Source organism: Corythoichthys intestinalis, chromosome 11, assembly GCF_030265065.1.
Source record: "Corythoichthys intestinalis isolate RoL2023-P3 chromosome 11, ASM3026506v1, whole genome shotgun sequence".
NCBI classification, from domain to species: Eukaryota; Metazoa; Chordata; class Actinopteri; order Syngnathiformes; family Syngnathidae; genus Corythoichthys; species Corythoichthys intestinalis.
Genome location: NC_080405.1, coordinates 29,795,284 through 29,806,131, shown reverse-complemented (window position 1 = coordinate 29,806,131; position 10,848 = coordinate 29,795,284). Strand labels below are relative to the sequence as shown.

The 10,848-nt window shown below is 40.0% G+C and overlaps 1 long non-coding RNA gene across 1 annotated transcript; it reads right to left on the bottom strand.

Annotated features, from left to right (window-relative positions):
- Window positions 1-9,286: 9,286 nt before the first annotated feature.
- On the bottom strand, window positions 9,287-10,848 carry LOC130923810 (uncharacterized). Its single transcript, XR_009064789.1, has 3 exons — window positions 10,728-10,848; window positions 9,906-9,925; window positions 9,287-9,831 (listed from the first exon to the last, which is right to left on the bottom strand). It is a non-coding gene; the product is annotated as an uncharacterized LOC130923810 (long non-coding RNA).

Here is a 10,848-nt window from a genome sequence, read left to right as displayed (position 1 = left end):
TTGTTGATCATGATGATTTTGATTTTATTTACATTAACTGGTCTGTTTTCCGAGTGGACAATTATTCTTGCAACATAACTTCCCCACAAAATAGCTTTGTCGTTAATTTGCAGCGTTGTCACATTATCACTTTATTTGCACACTATCTGCCTTTTGATGATTAAACCAAAAGAGCAACCTTTCCAAGAATTCATGAGCTATTTACCTTCACTGATGATTGTTGTTGCTTTTCCCATGAAAATCTCCCCACAAGTTTCCACTGCACATATGTAAGTTCCAGCTTCGGAGGAGGGGATGTTATTTGTGTAAACACAATTCTGCATCTTGCCATTTCCAACTTTTCCGCATTCTTCATGAGCTGAGACGAATCTGGGTCTTGCATCTTTTGTTCCAGCTCTGACCCAGTAAACTTTGTGTTTATCTGTGCAGGTTTCATCTCCAGATCGGGAGAGGACCAAGCACTGTAAGGTAACGTTCGGTCCTGGTCGACCCACTTCAGACCGCATGTCTTGAGTGACAGAATAAACAGAGGATTTTTCTTCATGGGATTCTGAAACAACAATTAAGCTTTAAGGTTTACAGGCTGTAGCTTTTACGAATCTTGTTGCCAATATGGTTGTTATTGCTACTTGCTGCTGTGGAAGTGCTCAGGACTTGTCGTCACCGAAGATTTACTTGGTTGCTAAAACTGTTCAACAAAGTGTTCGAAAGGACCGTTTCTACAAAATGCATGTCTGACAGAACCGTGAAGACACATTACTTTTATTTGAGGATTACAAAAAGAGCGTCAACAGCGAGCTAATGAATGCTACCAAATATTAAAACCCGAGGTATTGCTTCTTGAAATTTTGTTTACTTAGTGCTGTAAATTTCAGAAACTGACAAAAACTATATGGAGGAAAACACTTTTTTTTTTCTTAAAAGTTTTGTCATGAAGTTTCCTTTTGGAAGGACTTGTGCAATATGTTAAACCCCCCCAATGTTTAATCTTTGAATGCGCTTAAAAAAAAAAAAAAAAAAAAAAAAAACTAACAGACAACAGAACTAAATAATGCAAAAACCTCATTTTATTCAACTCCCGGTTTTTAAACTCCTCATGTATTTTGCACATTTGTGTTGGGTAGTGCACTGTGAGATTTTAAATCTAAAATATATTTCTATGGTCATTATAAATTGAGAAACGCTGGATAATTAGACAAGTTAAATGTGCAGAAATATAATATTATACACTCTACATATACTATAATACACAATATTAGAATACTGAAAGTAAGTGGGTTCTTTTTCAAAGCAAAATTATCCATAGTCATAATTACCTCTGACCTGAAGAAATACTCCTTGCAAAAATATCAAAGGATTAATCAAAGGTTTCCAGTGGAGACAGTAGTAAACTGCCATGTCACTTTTCTGGACTTTGGTAATATGCAGAAGGCACTGACTTTCCCCTCGTTTGATTTCGATGAGATTTGTACTGCTTGGTGTTAAAAATTCAGGGAAAGCCCCAGAAGCAAGTCGCATCCAAAAAACATCCTTGGAATTGAGATTGTCCCAGGCACAGTTCAGAAAGACATGGTCACCAACGACTTTGCTCTCGATTTTGAAGTTGGGACCACTTGAGCATCCTGAACACACACAAAAAATGTTAAGGAGAGTAATGTCCATTATTTGTTCACCAAGCATGGACTTGCCTCCACAAGGGATGAGCAGGAGCAGCAGATGAAGCGGCGTTTGCATTTTGTCATCGTTTCAGCAAGTGAACAGCAGTCCATCTAGACAACACCATACATTGATTGACTTGCGTCCAATCAAAGCAAAGGGGAGGAACTACTTCACTAGCCTCCAATTGGCTATTTCTAGTTGAAATCTGTCCACCAAAACTTTCTAGTGTTTGCATTATTTTTCGTTGATGAAATATTAAGCACTAAATATTTTCCCTAGTGTGTTATATACGAGAAATATAATAAACGTGTTCAAAGGTATAGGAATTGACTGGTTGAAAATACTTAAAATACTTTTGTTGTTGTTGTTGCAAATCCCTTACTTCCAATAACTGCATGATGCGTGTGGCCTGCTGACCTTTCATGCTCCCATCATCTATAGCAGGGATGTCAAACTTATTTTGGTTTGCGGGTCTTATTTTTCTAATGTGGGCAGGACTAGTTTGTTTTTGGCCAAATAAGTTAACTCACTGGCTGCCATTGACAACGTTGAGCAAGGTCAATGACACTGGAGAATGAGCATTCACTGTCAGTGCTTCCAGTGCAAGTAAATTGGACGTCTGTCGTTGTCAATAGCAGGCAATGAGTTCATTTTGCGTCTCATCCATGTAATTTTAAGATACTTATATGTCGCTTCCTGTAAATTTTAGAGCATTTTCTGTTGATTTTTGGGGCATTTCCAGGTTACTTCCTATGATTTGGTGTGACTTCCTGTTGGTTTTGGGTCATTTTTTTCCTTGTGAACTCACTGGCTGCTATTGACAGTGATAAACGTCCAATCCATTTTGACTGGAAGGGGGCCAATGAACGAATGTAACTGCGGACACGAAAGTGAGCCAAGTGCACTCAATCTCATAAATCTATGGTTTTATGGTGCCGATGTCAAAAGCTTGTTATTTTGTATGTACAGTTTGTATGAGCTACAACGTGCCTGTCACGTATAACAACCCTCAGGCCAGATTGGACCGCCTGGCGGGCCGATTCTGGCCAACGGGTTGTACAATTCACCCCTGACCTATTGGGTTTAAGTCAGTAAAAATACTAGGCTTATTTAAAACTTTATACTTCTCTTGCCTGATAAATCAATTGATTGCTCTGTGGTGTTCTCTTGTGACAAACTGTTTCTGGAGACTTCTGAGTTCATTCATGTCGTTCATAACATTACCTTCACAGATGGGTTTTAATGAATAGCTTTATTCCGTTTCGTTGTTTTTGCACTTTCCTTCGTGTGCGTTGTTGGGCAGAGTCTTGTGTGTAGGGATGGGAATTGATATGATTTTTACGATTCCGATGCCATTATCGATATTACTTAAAAATTCGATTCTTTGTCGATTCTCTTATCGATTCTAATTTGGATTTATGGACTGCATGAGGTTCAGGGTTCAATATGTTCTATGGTTCATTCGCCTCGGGGTGTAGGTTACAGCACAAGGAGCGGAGAGTGGAGTTGGTCTTTGGCACTTTTAAAACAACTTGGCAACAGGCACAACTCTATACAGGCAATGGCACTTGATATGAGAATCACTCAATGAGCAGATGAGAGCATGCGTGGAAAGTTTTTGATGTATTTGTATGTGTGTGGAAGAAGACTGGAATGTGTGACTGCATGTGTGGTTCTGAAAGGAAATATTTTTGCGGTTGCAATAAACAATGCAAATTGACTGTAAAGCAGTCAATAACACACATACATGACTCGCACAGTACAATTAACACAAAGGTGGGGGGCGCGAGTGCGCACGCACAACCCGGAACCCGTCATCTAGGCCATAAAAGTGACGAAAACTAAGCACTTTACATTCATATGGATGTACAACATCATCTTAAGATGCTAAACTAACACATTCCCTCTTAACTCAAATGTGCAATGCGAATATAATGTAGACAACGCTCTCCTCAACGCAGCGAGGATGAGCGGAAGCAACAAGCCAACGTAACAGTAAAAACATGAAACGGTCGCGCTGATAACGGCTCTAACTTATCATAAGAACTTTATGACATGAATTGGAAATACTTACATTCGTTCATGGATGCAAACCGATTAACACTTCCTCGCACACATCTTAACAGGTGGCCGCACTATGCTCAAAATGCGCACCTTATGCCTATTCTCGGTCCCAGAATACGCAGCGCATGTGACGCAGACCCGGCGGCATGGGCGGGCAATAGGGGGCCGGGCCCGCCCTGAGAGACTGCTATGCCCGCCCTAGCTCGATAAGACTGTACTGTGTATTTTTTTTTTTTTTACCTTCCACAAAAACACACACACGGAGAGGACGAACCCAGTGTTTTTCAACCGATTATGCCGCCGCCGTGAGAGATCGTGAGGTGTGCCGCGAGAAATTATCCAATGTCGCTTTTTCTTTAACATCATCGGGCAAAGTTGCAGTAGGAAGGAAGGAGTAGGAAAAAAGTTCTCGGTTGTGTGCAGATGAGCCAGGCATTGCTTGTGGTGCATTCAAGAACTGCCATCTGTCAACTGCCTTCTAGCCATCAGCCACCGTGCTCTCCGCAACAATGTGGACCCCAGCACGTCTACTGTTCATCATTTCACTTGTCAAGTGTCGATATACACAAAAGTGTCCTTTCCATTTTATCCATACGTGACGACCGTCAATCCTCCCTCTGTGTTTTATTTCAACACATTATCGAGGACAGCAAGGTGGGTGATGGCTAGAAGTCCGAGCAGTTCTTGAGCGCGACACGAGCAGCTATAGCGAAATGGCGCCATACAAGCACAAAAGTCATCTCCAAATGAACGCCCGTCGCTTCAGAACAAGTCGGTAGACTATTTTGTTCGCCTTCGTGAAAACGCAGAGAAAGGGGCAACTTTTTTTAGAAAAACTACAAAGGTAAATAAGAAATCCCTGAAAGCCAGTTACTTTGTTGCTAAATCCAAAAAGTCCCAAACTGTGGCAGAGACGTTAATACTACCTGCCTGCAAAGCCATTGTCAGCGAGATGACCAGCCCTGATGTGCTAAAAGACATTGCTCAAGTCCCCTTGTGTGATAATTCTGAGTTTTTCAAGCCTAACTGCTAAAAAAAATTAAAATAAAAACAGAGACAGAGCTGTTGAAGAAGAGTCCTGCCAGTTTTTTGGCTTTGTGTTCATCTTAACAGGCTCAAGTTTCACACTGAGTAAGTATAAATACTGAGAAATTCTTGTATAATTAAATATACTGTACAGAAAGTAATTTTGGAACATTTTGGTGTGGTGTGCCGCGAGATTTTTTCCAATGCAAAAACGTCCCGTGACTCAGAAAAGGTAGAAAAACACTGCTCTATTCATCCTATCTTGATCTGTTGTCATTCAGTTCAACCAATCTGAGCAGCGAATGAAGTCAATTTCTAGCCAGTCACAGATAAGGGGGGCGGGCCGAGTATCCGGCCATTGGGAACTGCGATTGGATAGGGATTGCTTTGGTTACAGAGAGGGCGACTGAGCGACTCCTCCTTTGCTAATTCAAATTGGTATGGACATCGGTGTTTTTTTTTCTCAAACCATTTCTCAAACCATGACAAAGACGCGGCCAAAAGTCAACATGAAGGGATAGCGCTGCCACCTCCTGCAGTTTCACTGACTGACACCATCATCAGAAAATATAACAAAACGCCACTGTTCAAGCTAAATTTACGTTGAAGAAGTGCCCCCCCACCCCAAAAATGTAATTTCTTTCTGCAGCCGGGTCTGGTGTGACGTAGGACAATAACAGGAAGTAACTGACTGGTTGCTATGGGAACGAACGCAAACCCAAGGAACCTTTCTAACAGGATTATTAAAATTGCTAATAAAATTGCTTAGGATTACTTTAGCTGCATATATGTTATATTTCTATTATAGAGTATTCGACGAGGAATACGATAGACCCATTAATAGACTTTTTTGGAAAAAATCACCATTTATTTAGGTAGTCTCATGAATAATGACGTACCTGTGAAAATTATACTTGGAGGGTGGTGTCTTTCTGAGTAATCATGTAGTCTTTTTTGCTGAATCAAATGTGTGTAACATTCATACGTTTTGTGACGTAAATAGTGCTGTTTGGAATCTGTAAGAGAATCGTTTGATAAAACGCTAAACGATTGCATGGAATTGAAGCACACGGAACCAGTTCTCGATTCCCATCCCTACTTGTGTGTCTCATCTACTGTCAGTTGAAAGGAGGAGAAGTCAAAGTAACACACAACTACATGAAAAACTAACTTGCATGAGCAGACTTCACACCTACTGCCACATATGCAGCATGGAAAGTTGAGACCTTGTTGTGGTTGAAGTTTGAAAGAGAAAAAAAAGGTGTAACAGTAATTCTGCCTGTCCAAGTGACCGCTTTATCTGAAGCAGCACTGACTAAAACAAATATATCCAGCACTTTTGAAATCATGACAAACTAATGTCTTTATTTATTGCCTTAATTTCTTGCAGCATGCAGCCTGTAAGGGGACATGGAGGAAGAAATAAAGTGCTTCATAACGGACATTGATGTTTTTTTTTTTTTTTTTTTGCAAAGCAAAAAATAAGCAACTCAAACAAACAAACAAAAAAGAACAACAGGTGCCTCGGGGAAAAAAATGACACAGAAGCAATTTTATTTTATTTTTTTTTTAATTTAGGAAGAACGAAACTTTAATTGAAGAAAATAACGTATGTTAATATCCCTTTGAGCAATTGCCAGGTAAACAATAGCAGCCATATTTGTGATGGAACAAATATTAGCACATCTGTCTTGAATGTATGGAGGGTTCTCTTTGACTGCAAAAACCATTCGAAGTCCTCCTGCGTGACTCTCTTTGACGTGCAAAACTGCTGCTTAATTAGTATTAAGGAGTGGACAAGCTACGGTGCCCAAAGTGACCTGGAAGCACAATTAACGCACAATTTTTTATTTAATTGTTTTCGTTTTTTTGTTTCGATGTTATTATTATTATTATTTTTTTTTTTTTTTTTTGCTTCCGTGTCAATTATTTTCCGTGGCACCTTTTATTTATTTCATATTTTTGCCTCGACAAAAAAACGGGTCACTTCTTTTTCTCCTTTTTTTCTCCACTTCCCATTACGGGCTCTGTATTACAGTGATAACCATTAGCACTGAGCTTTCAACAGCCTCCTGTGACCATCTTGTATGCGTTTTTTTTTTTTTTCTTTTCGTCTGTAATTTTTTTGTACTGCTATGGCTTTTTATTTTTCCTTTAATTTTTCACCATACATTTTGTAATGCTCTCTACTGAGCTTTTTATCATGTGATTAGTATTAATGACAATATTTCTACTATTTTCAGGATGCCTATATACAGTGCCTTGCAAAAGTATTCGGCCCCCTTGAACCTAGGTACCTTACCTCCGTGAAGTTGGCCCCCCATCAGACGCAAATTTATATAAAAATTATGTCAATCGTTTGTGCTTTGATTGTGCTCGTTTGTGCTGCAAAAAGTTTCGTATTTGCGTCTGATGGGGGGCCAACTTCCCGGAGGTTGCAACCTTTCGCCACATTTCAGGCTTCAAACATAAAGATACAAAATTTTAATTTTTTGTCAAGAATTAACAACAAGTGGGACACAATCGTGAAGTGGAAAAAAAATTATTGGATAATTTAAACTTTTTTAACAAATAAAAAACTGAAAAGTGGGGTGTGCAATATTATTCGGCCCCCTTGCGTTAATACTTTGTAGCGCCACCTTTTGCTCCAATTACAGCTGCAAGTCGCTTGGGGTATGTTTCTATCAGTTTTGCACATCGAGAGACTGACATTCTTGCCCATTCTTCCTTGCAAAACAGCTCGAGCTCAGTGAGGTTGGATGGAGAGTGTTTGTGAACAGCAGTCTTCAGCTCTTTCCACAGATTCTCGATTGGATTCAGGTCTGGACTTTGACTTGGCCATTCTAACACCTGGATACGTTTATTTTTTAACCATTCCATTGTAGATTTGGCTTTATGTTTTGGATCATTGTCCTGTTGGAAGATAAATCTCCGTCCCAGTCTGTGGTCTTGTGCAGATACCAACAGGTTTTCTTCCAGAATGTTCCTGTATTTGGCTGCAACCATCTTCCCGTCAATTTTAACCATCTTCCCTGTCCCTGCTGAAGAAAAGCAGGCCCAAACCATGATGCTGCCACCACCATGTTTGACAGTGGGGATGGTGTGTTCAGGGTGATGAGCTGTGTTGCTTTTACGCCAAACATATCGTTTTGCATTGTGGGCAAAAAGTTCAATTTTGGTTTCATCTGACCAGAGCACCTTCTTCCACATGTTTGGTGTGTCTCCCAGGTGGCTTGTGGCAAACTTTAAACGAGACTTTTTATGGATATCTTTGAGAAATGGCTTTCTTCTTGCCACTCTTCCATAAAGGCCAGATTTGTGCAGTGTACGACTGATTGTTGTCCTATGGACATACTCACCCACCTCAGCTGTAGATCTCTGCAGTTCATCCAGATTGATCATGGGCCTCTTGGCTGCATCCTGATCAGTTTTCTCCTTGTTTGAGAAGAAAGTTTGGAAGGACGGCCGGGTCTTGGTAGATTTGCAGTGGTCTGATGCTCCTTCCATTTCAATATGATGGCTTGCACAGTGCTCCTTGAGATGTTTAAAGCTTGGGAAATCTTAAAACCTAAAATCTTTAAACTTCTCCACAACAGTATCTCGGACCTGCCTGGTGTGTTCCTTGGTTTTCATAATGCTCTCTGTACTTTAAACAGAACCCTGAGACTATCACAGAGCAGGTGCATTTATACGGAGACTTGATTGCACACAGGTGGATTCTATTTATCATCATCCGTCATTTAGGACAACATTGGATCATTCAGAGAGCCTCACTGAATTTCTGGAGTGAGTTTGCTGCACTGAAAGTAAAGGGGCCGAATAATATTGCACGCCCCACTTTTCAGTTTTTTATTTGTTAAAAAAGTTTAAATTATCCAATAAATGTTGTTCCACTTCACGATTGAGTCCCACTTGTTGTTGATTCTTGACAAAAAAATTAAATTTCATATCTTTATGTTTGAAGCCTGAAATGTGGCGAAAGGTTGCAAGATTCAAAGGGGCCGAATACTTTTGCAAGGCACTGTATATCTGGCCTAGGACCACAGATAAACTTCATTCACTTAATTTCCATTGAGCCATCTGTAAACTTTTCACATTCTTCACGGGTGTAAATGAAGCTGGGATGATGTGTGTAATTTGGTTAAACTCAGAAGCAGTCAATTTGGTGCTAATCCGCGCGTGTTTGATATTCAGAACGAGGGAAGACAGCACTGTGACAGATTGTCCTTATCTACCTGCATCACTCCGTACTGATATGAAATTATGGCAAGTCTGCTTTTTCTCGTCAGCCCTTGCGTCACCCAATCGCCTCCATGCAGCCACTTGGGGCAGCCACAAGTTGTCCCGGTCAGTTTGTTTGCATTTAGTTCCCTACACTCTTTTAGTATGTTTTGATTCATGTTTTCCCGGAGTCTTCTGTTGCGGTTTTGTAGAACATGATAAATGCTTAATTGAGATCTAAGTGTGTATTTGCCATTGTCAGGTCTGGTCTTCCCATTTAGAACAATATGTTGAATAGGATAGGTTCCACAACATATACATTTCAAGACTTATTTATTTTCAGGAAATAAGCACGAACATCACATGTTGAAACTAAACACAAATGCAATGTATTTCTAATGTATTTCTAATTGATTTTTGTGCAAAGCACAAGTAATACCTGACTTAAAACAACATTGCAACATGATCACATTATCTCTGCATTAAAAATCGTCATCAATTACTGAAATATGATATAAATATGAAATAAATGTGGTGCATTAGTCCTTAATGCAGTTTTTCACAAGTATACATCGTTATAATGGCATTTACAATCTTACATCTCGTATATTATACTTTTTGTACACCTAGTATTGTTAAAATCAAATTCCCCAAAAAATGGTTTCTTGGTCTTCCTAAATACTTTGTAATCAGAATAAATTTAGGATTTACAGAAAAGGCTTGTATGAATTAATTTAGCCTCTAAGATTTCCGAAGACAGACGTCTGTATATGTGCTGAAGTCTCCATCGGCCCGATCCAATTGAACCCTTTTCCTGGAGACGACGGTCAGCGCCGAATAGACCAAAGAGTCCTCGTCTCTCTGGAAATCAAGTCACTTGTGTCACGACAAAAAGATTAAAGGGTAGCGAGAATGTAGAGAATTTTCTGACTGACCTGCTGAACATTACCAGATGCTTCATCATGGGTTTGTGGACAAGTTGAAAAAAGGCAATGCAAAGAGCAATTTTAGTGAGTAGTTGTTTGATTATTTTCGGGTTAGGAATTAAGACTGGTTTATATCTGATGCATCCGCATAGTCCGAATGGCTTTACGCGAAAAAATGACGTCATCTCAGCGACCACGCCTTTCCGTCATCTTCACACAGATACGTCTCCGTGTGGAGACGTATCTGTGTGAAGATGCACCGGCGTATGAGCTGCTATTAGTGGAGGCAAGTTGAGGTGGCGGAGAGGATTTATCAGCTTGTGTGGGGGAAAACTTGGCGGATGAATGATTAATTGAAGAAGTTCCTAAGAGCAAACATTTGTATGATTTGGCCAATAAAGACCAATGGGATGACAATGCCATCAAACAGCAAAGTGGTTCCTCCTCTTTTAGTCTCTTCAGTTGTTTCTATTTGATGAGAGACGCAAGCTTCCCCAAGTTGCAGAAAAATGAATTCTCCATTTCTGTTACAGTATGAAGTTATCCGTATGCCGTAGACAATTTTTTAGCTGCACCATGTTGTATGGGAGAATATCGGTTTCACCACGGGAGCATGTCGCACGGTTGCGCGGAGCAGCACAAAGTATACATTCTGAAAAATGCATGCCGGATGAACTCTGTTCATCTTGTGTCCATGCAGAACGTTCAATGCGTCAGGTATAAATCAGCCTTTATGATGCACTGGGCAGCGTAATAGCAGGCGCGTCTCTACTTCTGTCAAAATGCCGTGAGACAGCTTTTCTGTTTTACATGATAATTATGATTAATTACCTTTGCAGTGATAACATCTTTTTGTCTTGATCTTGTATATGAAGAAAGCAGATAGGACGAAGCTTAAGGCCAAGGTAGAACCCAGGACAATGGTAAGAAACCTTTGCAAATCACAACTGCT